This window comes from Amblyraja radiata, chromosome 28, assembly GCF_010909765.2.
Source record: "Amblyraja radiata isolate CabotCenter1 chromosome 28, sAmbRad1.1.pri, whole genome shotgun sequence".
NCBI lineage: Eukaryota > Metazoa > Chordata > Chondrichthyes > Rajiformes > Rajidae > Amblyraja > Amblyraja radiata.
In genome coordinates, this window is record NC_045983.1 from 35,143,877 (window position 1) to 35,156,862 (window position 12,986).

Sequence of the window (12,986 nt, forward strand, 5' to 3'; positions counted from 1 at the left end):
ATAGCCATTTAATTTTATATACGGGTAACAAGGTACTTATCTTTATTTCATAAACAGTTTAACCTTGAACTTTTACATTGAAAAGATGCAAGCTATCCAAATTCACCCATGCATGGACCTTTCCCCATAGACAGGATATTTAAAATGCTTGGCTGCAAATCAATAGACAAAATTCTTGGCAAAACAATCTTTGCTTGAAAATCAAAAGAAAAATTAGTTTCTTAGATTTTTCACCCAATAAAGATGCATCGATTACTGCAACGTGACAGCCTAAATAATATTTTAAACAATCAAACTGGGTTTTGGTTTATCAATCCAATTGCAAAGACTGATGATTTGTTTTAACCTGTGGGTTAAATTTGTCTGCAAACAACAGATACTGTTGCAGTATGGGGGAGGGGTGGGAGGGGGGAGAGATATAGAATGCCCCCAAAATACCTGTAATATTTCCTCATTAGATTTTCAATTAAAATTCCATGTAAAAGTTACTGAAATATCAAAAACTATGAGAATCATTGAATTCCATTAACTTTATAAACCACTTTAACTAAGCAGGCAAATTAGAAAATGTAACATTATGCAAAAGAATTCTTGTTTTCCCACAATAATTTATGAGGCAATTGCTGAAGCATTTTGCAGAAGGATCCTGACCCGAAACATTGCTTATCCATTCCCTCCACAGATTCTGCCTGACCTGCTGTGTTACTCCAGCACTTCGTGTTTTACTCAATATTTCTGCATCTGCAGATCCTTATATCCTTATTTTAAATCCATATGTTATTAGTAAGGACAGTAGGAAATGCCTGCCCCAATCCTCATGTCTTTCTCCACAGTAAAGATAGAGGAGACTCATCGAGGATCTTCCCCATCTCCTGTGGCTCCACACAGAGTTGACAGCTTTGAGTCCTGAGGGAACTCACTCTCTCTCTGGTTATTTGTAAAACGAGAGAATCCGCAAAGGAGAGAAATGTGTTTGAGAAGATAAAATTAATATACTTTCAATTATAATTAGTGTGTAACTAAATCAGTATCAGGGAAACCCAGCAAACATTCATAAGTTTAATAGCCTTCGGGCGTGTTCCCGGTCCCGCCAGAGACTGCGGCAGGTGAGCCAGGTCCACCGACCGGGCAGTTCCTCCAAGAGATTTAACTATGTGGAAGGAACTACAGATGTTGCTTTACACTGAAGATAGACCAGAAAAAGGTACGACTCTTTGGGCGACAACTCAAGACCATACAAATGTCACCCCGTGACAGGCCGCCTGTATGGTCGTGAGTAGTCGCCCAAAGAGCCGTATCTTTTTCCAGTCGCCGCTGGATTTTGAACATGTTGAACATTTTCGGCAACCTGCTGCGACTATGACGGGTGCCGGCAGGTCACCAAAAAAAATCACGTAAGTGGGACAGGCCCTTAACGCTGATTTTATTTGCACAAACAAAACATTTTAAAAGTAAAACCTAAATATATCTATGAAATGTTGCCATCTTGCTTGCTACTTGTGGAGCAATAATTAATTTCCTGCACCTTTTGTGATCACTATAATATTAACTCTTAATTCTACTCCACAGTTTGTTGTTCACCTTTGCCAAATTCCAAATCAGGTGGCATAGGTAGACATCTCTTTACTCTGTGAAGAAAAGAACTGCAGATGCTGGTTTAAATCAAAGGTAGACACAAAATGCTGGAGTAACTCAGCGGGACAGGCAGCATCTCTGGAGAGAAGGAAACACCACCCATTCCCTGATACGTCACCCATTCCTTCTCTCCAGAGATGCTGCCTGTCCCGCTGAGTTACTCCAGCATTTTGTGTCTGCACCTCTTTACTTTATTCAAATGATACCGGTTGCTTTATCATGTCATGCAATCAAAGGTCCAGAAATAAGTTGAACCAGAGTAGGATATCCTCCCTCATGGTGACCAATAATCGATTTGGAACATAAGTATTCTGATTTATCTTTTTATTTGATGGTGTACATCATCAAGCAGCAATGAATAACCATGTAAACCTATTTAAATTGTTCCTGCCATCTTAGTTTCCCCTCTAAACGAGGAACCTCTGATCTGCCACGTTAAAATTAAATTGCAAAATTGCAAAGCAGCCAAATTTATTTCTAAATCTGAACTGATTTCAGTTGATCTGTTGCTATGAAATCCTAAATACTTGTAAATCATTTCAACAACAAATCACCATATTAACTCAGGATTTATTGCAACCAGCCTTGGAAACATTGAATAATACAATACAATACAATACAATACAATACAATACAAAACAAATTTATTGTCATTTGAGCCCCAGTGAGACTCAAACGAAATTTCGTTTCCACAGCCATACAAACAAAGACAATGTCCTACAGACATACACACAATTAAATTCACACAAACATCCATCACAGTGAACCCACTGTGATGGAAGGCAAAGTCTTTTCTCTCCCCTGTTCTCCATGTCTCTCCCGATGTCCAAGCCCCAGGCGGGTGATGATAAGTCCCACGGCCATTTTAGGCCGCGCGGGGCGATTTACGGCCCCGCTCCCGGTCTGAAAGTACAAGGTTGGAACCCCCACGGGCGCTGGTGAGTCCCACGGCCATGAAGCCGCGCCAGGTGATGTACGGTCCCGGTCCGGGTCGTTCCAACCCCGCGACACGGGCTGGAGAGGTCGTGTTGCGGGAGCTCCGGGAAGCGGTCTCTCTCTCCCCCCGGTCCCGCGAGGTCCCAGTCCACCGGACCTGCGGCTGCGTTGCTGGAGCCTCCGAGCCCCAGGAGTCGAGTCGCAGCAGCTAGTCACCACCGCTCCCCACACTCCGAGGCCGGCCAGCCCCACGATGGTGAGTAGTCTGCATCTCCGCAGCTCCTCAGTCTCCCGAGCCCCCGGGTCGTTCAGGCTGGAGGCCGCTCCACGGTGCTAGGCCCCAACGACAACGGAGACTCGACAGGGAAAAAGTCGGGTCTCCCGGACAGGGAAGAGATTTTAAATAATTTCCCCCCGCCCCCCACATATACACATTTAAAACCAGTATTAAAAAATACCAAACACTACATTTAACTAGACAAAAAAAAAAAAAAAGACAGACAGGCTGTAGGGGCCGCTGCAACGGGTGAGTCGCGCCGCCAATTGAAAGTTCAACAATTGAATAAGATAAGGCAATTGAAGCACGACTTGTTAGCAGTAGAGGACAAGTAGAGGTAAAACGTCATGGTATAATATTGTGTTTACAAATTACAAGCCAAGCCAAAAAAAATCAGAAGTCCAAAAAACAGAAGAGGATTTGGCCTCCAATAAAGGATCTTTATCCAGGTTATAGAATTCTATCCAATTTATGGAAAAAGGATGTCAAATCATTTAAAATCAAAAGCTAGATTTACATTACATTAGAGATGCAACTTATAAACAGGCCCTTAGACCCACAGACCATCAATCATCTGTACACTTATTCTATGTTATCACACTTTTGCATCCTACACACTAGGCAATTTACAGAAGCCAAGTTACCTGCATAGCTGCACGTCTTTGGAATGTGGCAACAAATCTACCAATGCGCTTCTATGTTGCTTCTTTTATTCAATACCATGTCATTTTTGATAGATTTTATTTTGACGTCAACTGGATACAATAAATTAAAATAAAAAAATACTGCCATTTGACATGGTAGGCTACTCTAGAAGTTAGATCACGGGATCCAAGGAGAGATAGATGAATGGATAGAAAATTGGCTCCATGGAAGGAAGCAGAGGGTGATGGTGGAAGGTTGCTTTTCGGACTGGACGCTTGTGACGAGTGGTGTGCCTCAGGGTTCGGTGCTGGGCCCATTGGTGTTTGTCATCTGTATTAATGATTTGGATGAGAATGTACAAGGCAAGATTAGTAACTTTGCAAAGACACTAAAGTGAGTGGTATTGTGGATAGTGAAGATGGTTGTCCAGAAATTGCAGCAGGATTTTGATTGGTTGGGCAGGTGGGATGGAATGTAATACAAAGAAATGTGTTGCATTTTGGGAGGTCCAACATGGGCAAAACCTACACAGGGCTCTGGAGAGTATTGTGGAGCAGAGTATCTAGGAGAGTTGGTGCATTGTTCATGAAACCGCTGACAGGAGGTTAGGGTTTTGGCACATTCGGCTTCATCGGTCAGAGTATTGAGTATAGAAGTTGGACCATCACGCTACAGTTGAACAAGACATTGGTGAGGCCACGTTTAGAGTAATGTGTCTGAAGGAACTATAGATGCTGGTTCAAACCGAAGAAATGCTGAAGTAACTCAGCGGGACAGGCAGCATCCCTAGAGAGAAGAAATGGGTGACGTTTTGGGTCGAGACCCCTTCTTCAGACTGTATTGTGTTCAGTTTTGGTCACCCTGTTAGGGGAAAGATGCAATAAAATCCTGAAGCACAACTTTTTTTTGAGAACACAAAGGGTGGTAGCTATATAGAACGAGCTGCCAGAGGGTGTTGGTGAGGCAGGTACTATCACTCATCATTTGGACATGTACGTAGATACGATAGGTTTAGAGGTATATGAGCTAAATGTAGACAGGTGGGACTAACGTAGATGTGGCATGTTGGTCGGCATGGGCAAATTGGGCCGAAGAATCTTTTTCCACGTTGTATCGCTCGATGACCATTCTATATCATTCTACATCATAAATATTGAATGCAGACAGGAGAGGAATAGGTAAAATGGAAAAAAAAGATATGCATTTATAAACAGTTTTTCACAACAGTAGGACTTTGAAAAGCACATCTGTTAATGAAGTGCTTTTGCAGTGTTGTGTCTGTTGTAATGTAGGAAAAATAAGAACAGATGGTGCAGATAGTAACTTAAATGTACAAACGGGTTAAGTCTTTTCTGGAAGAAAATCTTTACTAATTAACTTTTACCCTCAAAAGAAATGACAGCTTTTAGAGCTTATTCAACCTTTGGCTACTTAACACCTGTATCACTTGGAATTGTACAAGCCTAGATCGAACATCCGATATATCTGTACAGAAAAACAATTATTTTCAATGAGAATTGCTATATTTTAATTAGGAAAGTGAGCCCGGATTTATTCCCCTTTCCTTACACAATGGCGTTGAGATCAATTTCATGTACGTGGAGCCATACAGATAGGGATCAATTTATTGAATAAAAGATAACTTGGATTCTTTTGGCATGAATAGCCAATAGAATGCACTCTCTATTTTTTTTTCTTGAACAAAAACATGGAGAAATCAACTAATTCTCTTTAGGGAATATTTCTTGGTACAGGAAACAGTGCTCTTATAGAATAGATTTGTTTTGAATTTTTTTTAAACACTTGTCCTTGAGACTGAAATGAAGGACTCACTTGTCCCAGTTAACTGGCCCAGATTCAATCAAATGAGTTCATGCCGACATGACTCCCTTTTCAACACGCAATGAGAAGTATACCTGCTTTCTGCACTGCAATCTTCCTTTAAATCACATCTTCCTGAAAAAGTAAACTTACAACATTGACCCACGCCTGGTATATTGATTTTGTTTAAAACAGATCAGCAAGGAACAGATACTAGAGGGCAACCAAAATGGCAGCCCAGATTTTTCAAGAATTCTTGCCAATACAGTGAAACTAATACTCATGGTACTTGCACGAGTAAATTACACATAGAAACATACACAATACTATAATAATGTTGCTCCTCCACTTGGGCGCACAGATACAATCAATTAAATTATTGATTTGATAAGCACCTCAATTATTTATGAACCATGAATACTGATAAAAATGGAAATGACTTGCACTCTGAATTTTTAAAAGCAGCATTTCAAGTCATTACTTTCTCCAAACTGCGAACCTCAATAACATATTCCTCCCACAATAATCATTTCAAAATTCCATGATCTTAAATAATTAAAACTTACTTTATAACACTTTTAATTTTGTGTACATTCCAATATTTATTTCACTCTAAATATTTCATCAAAATGTACTTTTTCTTCCTGTTTTACTATCCATGCACATTCTTCAATGTGATGAACTGCTTGATAAAATCACTGTAACTAGCATTGCCCAAAAGCTGATGCCAGAGCAAAACAAACCTGAAAAGGTGAAACCCTCAACAGAGATCACTAGGTCTTGGCCAATGCTTCCTTTGAGGTCAGCAGTAAATTGCATAATTTGACTGCTTACCACAAGATCCTGACCAATAGTTAAATATTCAACTGTGAATGTATGTGAGATAAACTGCAACGGCATCACTACAATCTAAACTGTAGTTTCATTAGTTTGTAAACGGTAATGCTTACCATAGGCTAACAAAACCTCACCTGCTCAGTGAAATTTCACTTATCAGCATTGTTTTAAATACAAGAAGTCTGCTTTCAAACTGGAAATCTAGTGATTTCAATTTAATTTTTGCTTTAAGATACAAAGATACCCATCATGGTCTGAAGAAGGGTCTTGACCCAAAACGTCACCTGTTCCTTCTCTTCAGAGATACTGCCTGTCCCACTGAGTTACTCCAGCATTTTGTGTCTATCTTCAGTTTAAACCAGCATCTGCAGATCCTTCTTACACATTAAAGTTATAATGTTTTTAATATTTGCTCGTTGCCGCATTCTTAGTCTACTGACAATGCATCCTCAACTTCTGAACATCAAGAAGCAAAAGCTCAGACTGTAATATTTAACTTCACAGATGTATAAATTGTGCCCTGGAACAAATAATGACCAACATAGACTGCTTTAGTATATACTAGTTAAAAGTTAAAACAACTTCATTAAATCCATAATTTGAGGTAAAGCTAATAGCATTTAATTCTATGCAGTTAGTTTTGAACTGCCAACAGATTTGTTAAAAGGAAAGAATGTTTGACAAATTTAATTTATAGTACTGTACCTGTAATAGGAATAGGAATACTTTATTGTCACATGTGACTAGGCACAGTGAGATTTTTTCCATGCATACACAGTGTATACAAATAGCAACCACCTACAGCGCTGACAAAGTTACAAAGCACGCCGGCTCCTCCTTTATAGTGGGGCAATAACTGATTGCAAAAGCAACACACATTTTATGTGCGAATTTTCAGGTAGCATTCAGTAAGATGACCTAGGTGAAGATTGATAAGATATATTGGCCCACAGGTACGTCACTTGGCATTCATCTTTCTCCAGAAACAAGAACACTAACCAACCCTTCCCCCAACACAGATTGGGCGAGCTTGGATCGCGGCGGGAGGAGAGGAAGCATAAGGCATCAGGGCCTGCGGAAGGAACGCAGCAAGCATCACCTGGTGAGCTGGATTTCCGAATTGTCGGTTTGTGGATTAGCAGTGTTTTACTATATACCATTATATACAGAGAGTGATATTTTACTAACAGCGCTGGCACAAACCCTTGCTCTACATGCTGCTTGCTGCGAGCTGCTCTATTGGGAACCCAAGTGCCCGAGACCCAGCATGAACCACTGCCTTCCCACTTGCCACACACTGTTCTGCTTGGAACCTAGTGTGAATTCGCTGGCACTTGCACAGCAAAGAATTATCTACAGCTCAGTGTAGAGAGGCAGTGTGTATGGGCTGGTGCTGTGTGGAGTGGGCTCAGCTCTGCAACTGTTCAGAGCAGAGACATTGAGTTCAGGACGGTGAACATGGACCATCGTAAGGGGGTCTGGCCCCCTCCTACAGCCAAAGGGACCAGCCATGCCGATCCCATTGAGCTTATCATCATGGAAAATCACCAGGCTTGAAGAGCTATAAAGCCAAAGAGCAGAAAACTTCCATCACTTCCAACAGGTAATGATGAAGGAGATCCGGGAGCCAGCCTCTCTGTCAATACACACAGTCGTTACTGCCAGATGCCCACAATAATCCAGATGTGCAGCAAAGTGCTCCATACCTCCGCCACAATGGCCACAATGTTCTATAGAAACATAAAACTGCAGATGCTGGTTTACCAATGAAAGACACAAGATGCGGAGTTACACTACGGGCCAGGCACCATCCCCGGAGTAACATGGATGAGATATTTCCGGTCGGGACCCTTTCTTTCAGAGAGTTTGTGACCCGAAACGTCCATGTTACTACTGGGACGGTGCCTGACCCACTGAGTTACTCCAGCATTTTGTGTCTTTTCTTGACCACACTGTTCTCCCTAGTTTGCCCAAAATCAATCCTACAGACAACATCTCAATAGGCAATGAGCCACGGGTGATTCTTTACTGTAGGAGTGTCATTGGAGATCAGGGGTTCATTCCAGCATCTGACAGAGCAGCACAATTATGCAGTTTTATAATACTGCTTCGCGGGCTGAGCCATTTAATTGCTCGCTGACCATGAGTCGGTGTTCATGAAGTGTGGGTATACCCACAATGGGATTACAAAGAGAGTTCCAGGATTTTGATCTATCAACATGAAGAAACTCTCTGCCACTGAACATAAAAGTAGGAGCTTTAGTGAACAAGAATTGCAAAAAGCTTCACAAACGCAAAGAGCTTACAGAATGAAGACAGACAGACAGACAGACAGACAGACAGACAGACAGACAGACAGACAGACAGACAGACAGACAGACAGACAGACAGACAGACGAACTAATTCAGTGCTGGTTAAGTGCGACGTAATGCACTTAGGGAGAAAAATTTGTGCGCCAAGGCGCAAATTTAGTCGAAAAACAAAGCATAGCTAAAAAACTACCAAAGGTGCCATTATTTTCAGATTCCTTTAAAAGCAACTGTGCTGGTACATTAAGAAATCGGACAATATCAATATTATTTGTGAGTCACATTTGACCATTTTTTTAAGGACCTCCTTGAGAAACTAATTGCAGTTAAAATAAACCAGAAATTTCAGTACATCCACAGAATACATTTAATAAGTTCCAAAAACAAGAACTCGTGTAAAATGTGGTATGGATGGAGAATTAATTGGCCATCTCTAAACAGAGTTGTGGTTATTTTCTAGATGTAATAAGCAATGTGCCACAAGAATCAGTTCCATTCCAAAACAAGCGGAATCCATTAAAGACACAGAGATGGAGGATGTTTGTTTCTCAGTTTGTCACATATCCTTGGAATACTCCAACAAGAGGACAGATGAAGCAGAATCTGTGAATCACTGCTCAGGCAGAGATAGACAGATATTTGATAAGAAAGAAGGTAAAAGGTTACCGAGTACACTACATGTAGATCTGAGATTATAGCCATGATTTTATTAAATGGTGGAACATGTTTTGAAAAGGCTGAGAGGCTGACTCCGTCCAATTTTTGGATGTTTGTATTATGTCGTAAAACATCCATTGACATTTATGGATTTTATATGTAGAGGCATTTAGTTCAGAAATTACAGTAATCCTACATTTTTGTTCAAAGTATTAGTTTGACCAAGATTGAGCAGCTGTGGGCTATCTACCAGTATTAAAGTCAATAATCAGAAACTTATGAAAATATATTTCAAATGCGTTTTTTAAATATACAAAAACATGGATCACTGAAAAAATCTACAGGAGATTTTTGGAATCTTCTTCTTCGTCTTCTTCTTCTGTGTCAATCTTCCATGTTTCAAATGTTCATGGATGATTTTAATGAAGTCAATAAGCAATGGTTACTTCCTCGAATGGGAGAATAAGTAATTTATCGAAGAAAGGCACCCTTGAAACATGAATTATTTTGTGCAAAGTCAGGTCAACACAGAAACTATTGCAAACCATAAATTAAAAAAATAAGTGAAGGATGATAAATTCTGTAATTATTTTAGTGGTGGATGCAGCACAAGATGCCAAATAGTCACCTTCTACACTGAAGCTTTAACATTCTATAGCTGCATACTATACTAGTCCCAATATCAAGGCATAGATCAAATATCAGTTCCAAACCTACTCTCTGCCACTGATATCACATTTACCTTCAAATGGCTTGTTTTAATGGATACTACAGTTTAAAGGGTTTTCATAGCAACAGGATTTGAGTATATGAGCAGGGAGGTTCTACTGCAGTTGTACAGGGTCTTGGTGAGACCACACCTGGTGTATTGCGTACAGTTTTGGTCTCCTAATCTGAGGAAAGACATTCTTGCCATAGAGGGAGTACAGAGAAGGTTCACCAGACTGATTCCTGGGATGTCAGGACTTTCATATGAAGAAAGACTGGATATACTCGGCTTGTACTCGCTAGAATTTAGAAGATTGAGGGGGGATCTTATAGAAACTTACAAAATTCTTAAGGGGTTGGACAGGCTAGATGCAGGAAGATTGTTCCCGATGTTGGGGAAGTCCAGAACAAGGGGTCACAGTTTAAGGATTAGGAGGAAATCTTTTAGGACCGAGATGAGGAAAACATTTTTCACACAGAGAGTGGTGAATCTCTGGAATTCTCTGCCACAGAAGGTAGTTGAGGCCAGTTCACTGGCTATATTTAAGAGGGAGTTAGATGTGGCCCTTGTGGCTAAAGGGATCAGGGGGTATGGAGAGAAGGCAGATACAGGATACTGAGTTGGATGATCAGCCATGATCATATTGAATGGCGGTGCAGGCTCGAAGGGCCGAATGGCCTACTCCTGCACCTATTTTCTATGTTTCAACGTAGGACTATTTTGCTTATGAACACTAAGGATTAAAAAAAACATGTCAGTGTTTCATGTGGCCATTCATCTTTGGTATCATAAACTTCAAATCCATCTTTGCCTATCCATTTGGACCCAATATGCTGCCTGACCCCTTGCGTTACTCCAGGACTCTGTGCTCTACACAACACCAAGTCCAAGTTAACTTCAGTATATTGAAGCTTGATTACAGCACATCACAATATAACCAGCTGAAATTTCAAAGCAACTAACAGAGCAAGTTAAAGTCCATATCCCCCGACATTCTCAGCTGCATCAGAGTGTGCTCCAGTTAATTTCCTCAGAGATCAGCAACATATGCTGTTTACAAGAAAAATATTGCAAACACTCTACACAATGGGGAGAGACAGTGTTAATCGCATGTTTAATCATCCAAACATCAGCAATGTATAACTTTATCAAACTATACTTGCTACATGTAAACACTTGCCTCCACATTTGTTGCATATTAATAAAGATGTGGTTTTTAATTCTTCTTAAAGTAAATTAAATATTTCCACCCACATGGGAAATTAATCAAAGAAGAAAATACTTGGTGGATTACAGCTGCATTTTCACTTCCTTTCAAATAGCAACCTAAAATCCTCCTACTTTAGAAATATAAGATACATGCCAAACAATGCAACCCGTTTGCCTTTGAAATGCGAGCATAAAAATAAACAAACTTCACTTCTCTTTATAGAGATAAAATACAGAAACAATCTTGGAAATACAATTTCCTTTTTCATTTACTTGAGTATATCCAAATATTTGTTTTTGTTTATATCCATCAGTGCAACTGATGTTTTAGTACAACATGTACATTTTTTAAAGGAATCACATCATCTAAATGCACCCTAATCAAAAAGCTCAGATTTTCTCACAAATAATAAACCCACACAGAATCTAATGTTAAAAATCACATTTCCCCAGGTGTCAAATAATGTTCCAGTGCTGCCTTGAAAGGTTTTGTTACTTAAAGTGGGATATAAATATTTTATGACTGTTTTTACTTGTATTTTAATGTTGCTGTTTTTACCTGCACTTTTTAACTATTTATACTTTTTAACTATCAGGGACTGGATTGTCTTTATTGTTTTGTATTTTATGTGTGAAATGTTTACGTTTTATGTGCGATGTTCTGGTATTCCCTGGGAAACGTCTTCTCATTTTGCACTGTACAACCGTTGCTTGCAAGATGATAATAAAGGTTGATTAATTGATTGATTGATTGTTCTGTGCACTATTACAATAGTGACATCTTTCAGACATTGACTCTAAAAGTCTTATTAGGACCAAAATACTTCTTAGCGCCACAATTCCCTTCTTTCCCAACCAGACATCAGAAATCTACAGCTCCATCCAGGTACCCATTACCATCTCCTTGCCAAAACATGCCTCCTCATGCGGGACTATTCTAGAGTACGACCTGCTGAATAATGTTCAGGAACAGATGCTTCTCTCTGTCCTCTCCACCTGTTTGAAACCCAGCATAGTCTACCTATTCCAAGCAGCTCAAGTGAACAATCTCCTCCCAACTCATTGCCCCTTAACCCACGGTTCCTAACTTCTCAGTCCCTGAGGATCTCACACCTCTGGATAAAAATCACTTTCCCAAATGAATGGAAACAACAGGAGATTGCCAGAAGTTGAGCAATACAGCAGAGAGCAAAAATGAAAAGCATAAAAAATCAAACACCAAGTATAGAAGCAAATGATCAAAAGGCAAAAAAGTGGCATTTAAAAAGTTAATGTGTGAAACTGTAAACTCAACAAGTCAAGAGACACACTGTAATTACAGAGCCGTTCATTTATTCTGCTATTTTGCACAATCAATCACCTTCCCTTTTTTTAAAAAGCGCACTTGCTGAATTTGCACTCTAATTGCCCAGTAAACATCCTAGAAAATGTTAAGGCTGGAACTTAACCATGCAAGCTATTTAGAGTGATTGTTACTGCAATGTTCATTATCAGTCAAGACCAGAAAAGGAACCATTTAAATTGCTCAATTGCATTCCTTTAAATAGTCCTTTGCTCAAATTGGAAATTGTAGAAATTTCACATCTAATTACATTTTTTCCCATACTCGTTCTTCTCAGTCTCTCTTTTTTTTCCTCTTAGTATTTAATGTGAGAATGAAATCACCTAATCTATTTGCATTCCTTTCCCATCATTCCCGTTTATTTTACAATGAATGGCCCAGATTTTCCTACGTACAGTTCAGCTCTTATGTTCATTCCCAGTTTAACTGCCATGGATCTGAGTGGCCAATCTTGCTGATAGAAACAATGCAGCAAGGTTCATAGTGAAGGGAAACCTCAAACAATGTAATTAGGTAATGTGGGTTACCCAGGACAAGCCTCTCTCAATAAAGTCCACCAGAAACGTTTGGCAGGTGGCAAAGTCCTGCCTCTAAATTAGTATCAAAGC

The 12,986-nt window shown here is 39.9% G+C and overlaps 1 protein-coding gene across 4 annotated transcripts in view; it reads right to left on the reverse strand.

Annotated features, from left to right (window-relative positions):
• Window positions 1-12,986, reverse strand: part of taok1 (TAO kinase 1) — a 113,699-nt gene that overhangs the window by 64,830 nt on the left and 35,883 nt on the right. The window lies entirely within an intron of this gene.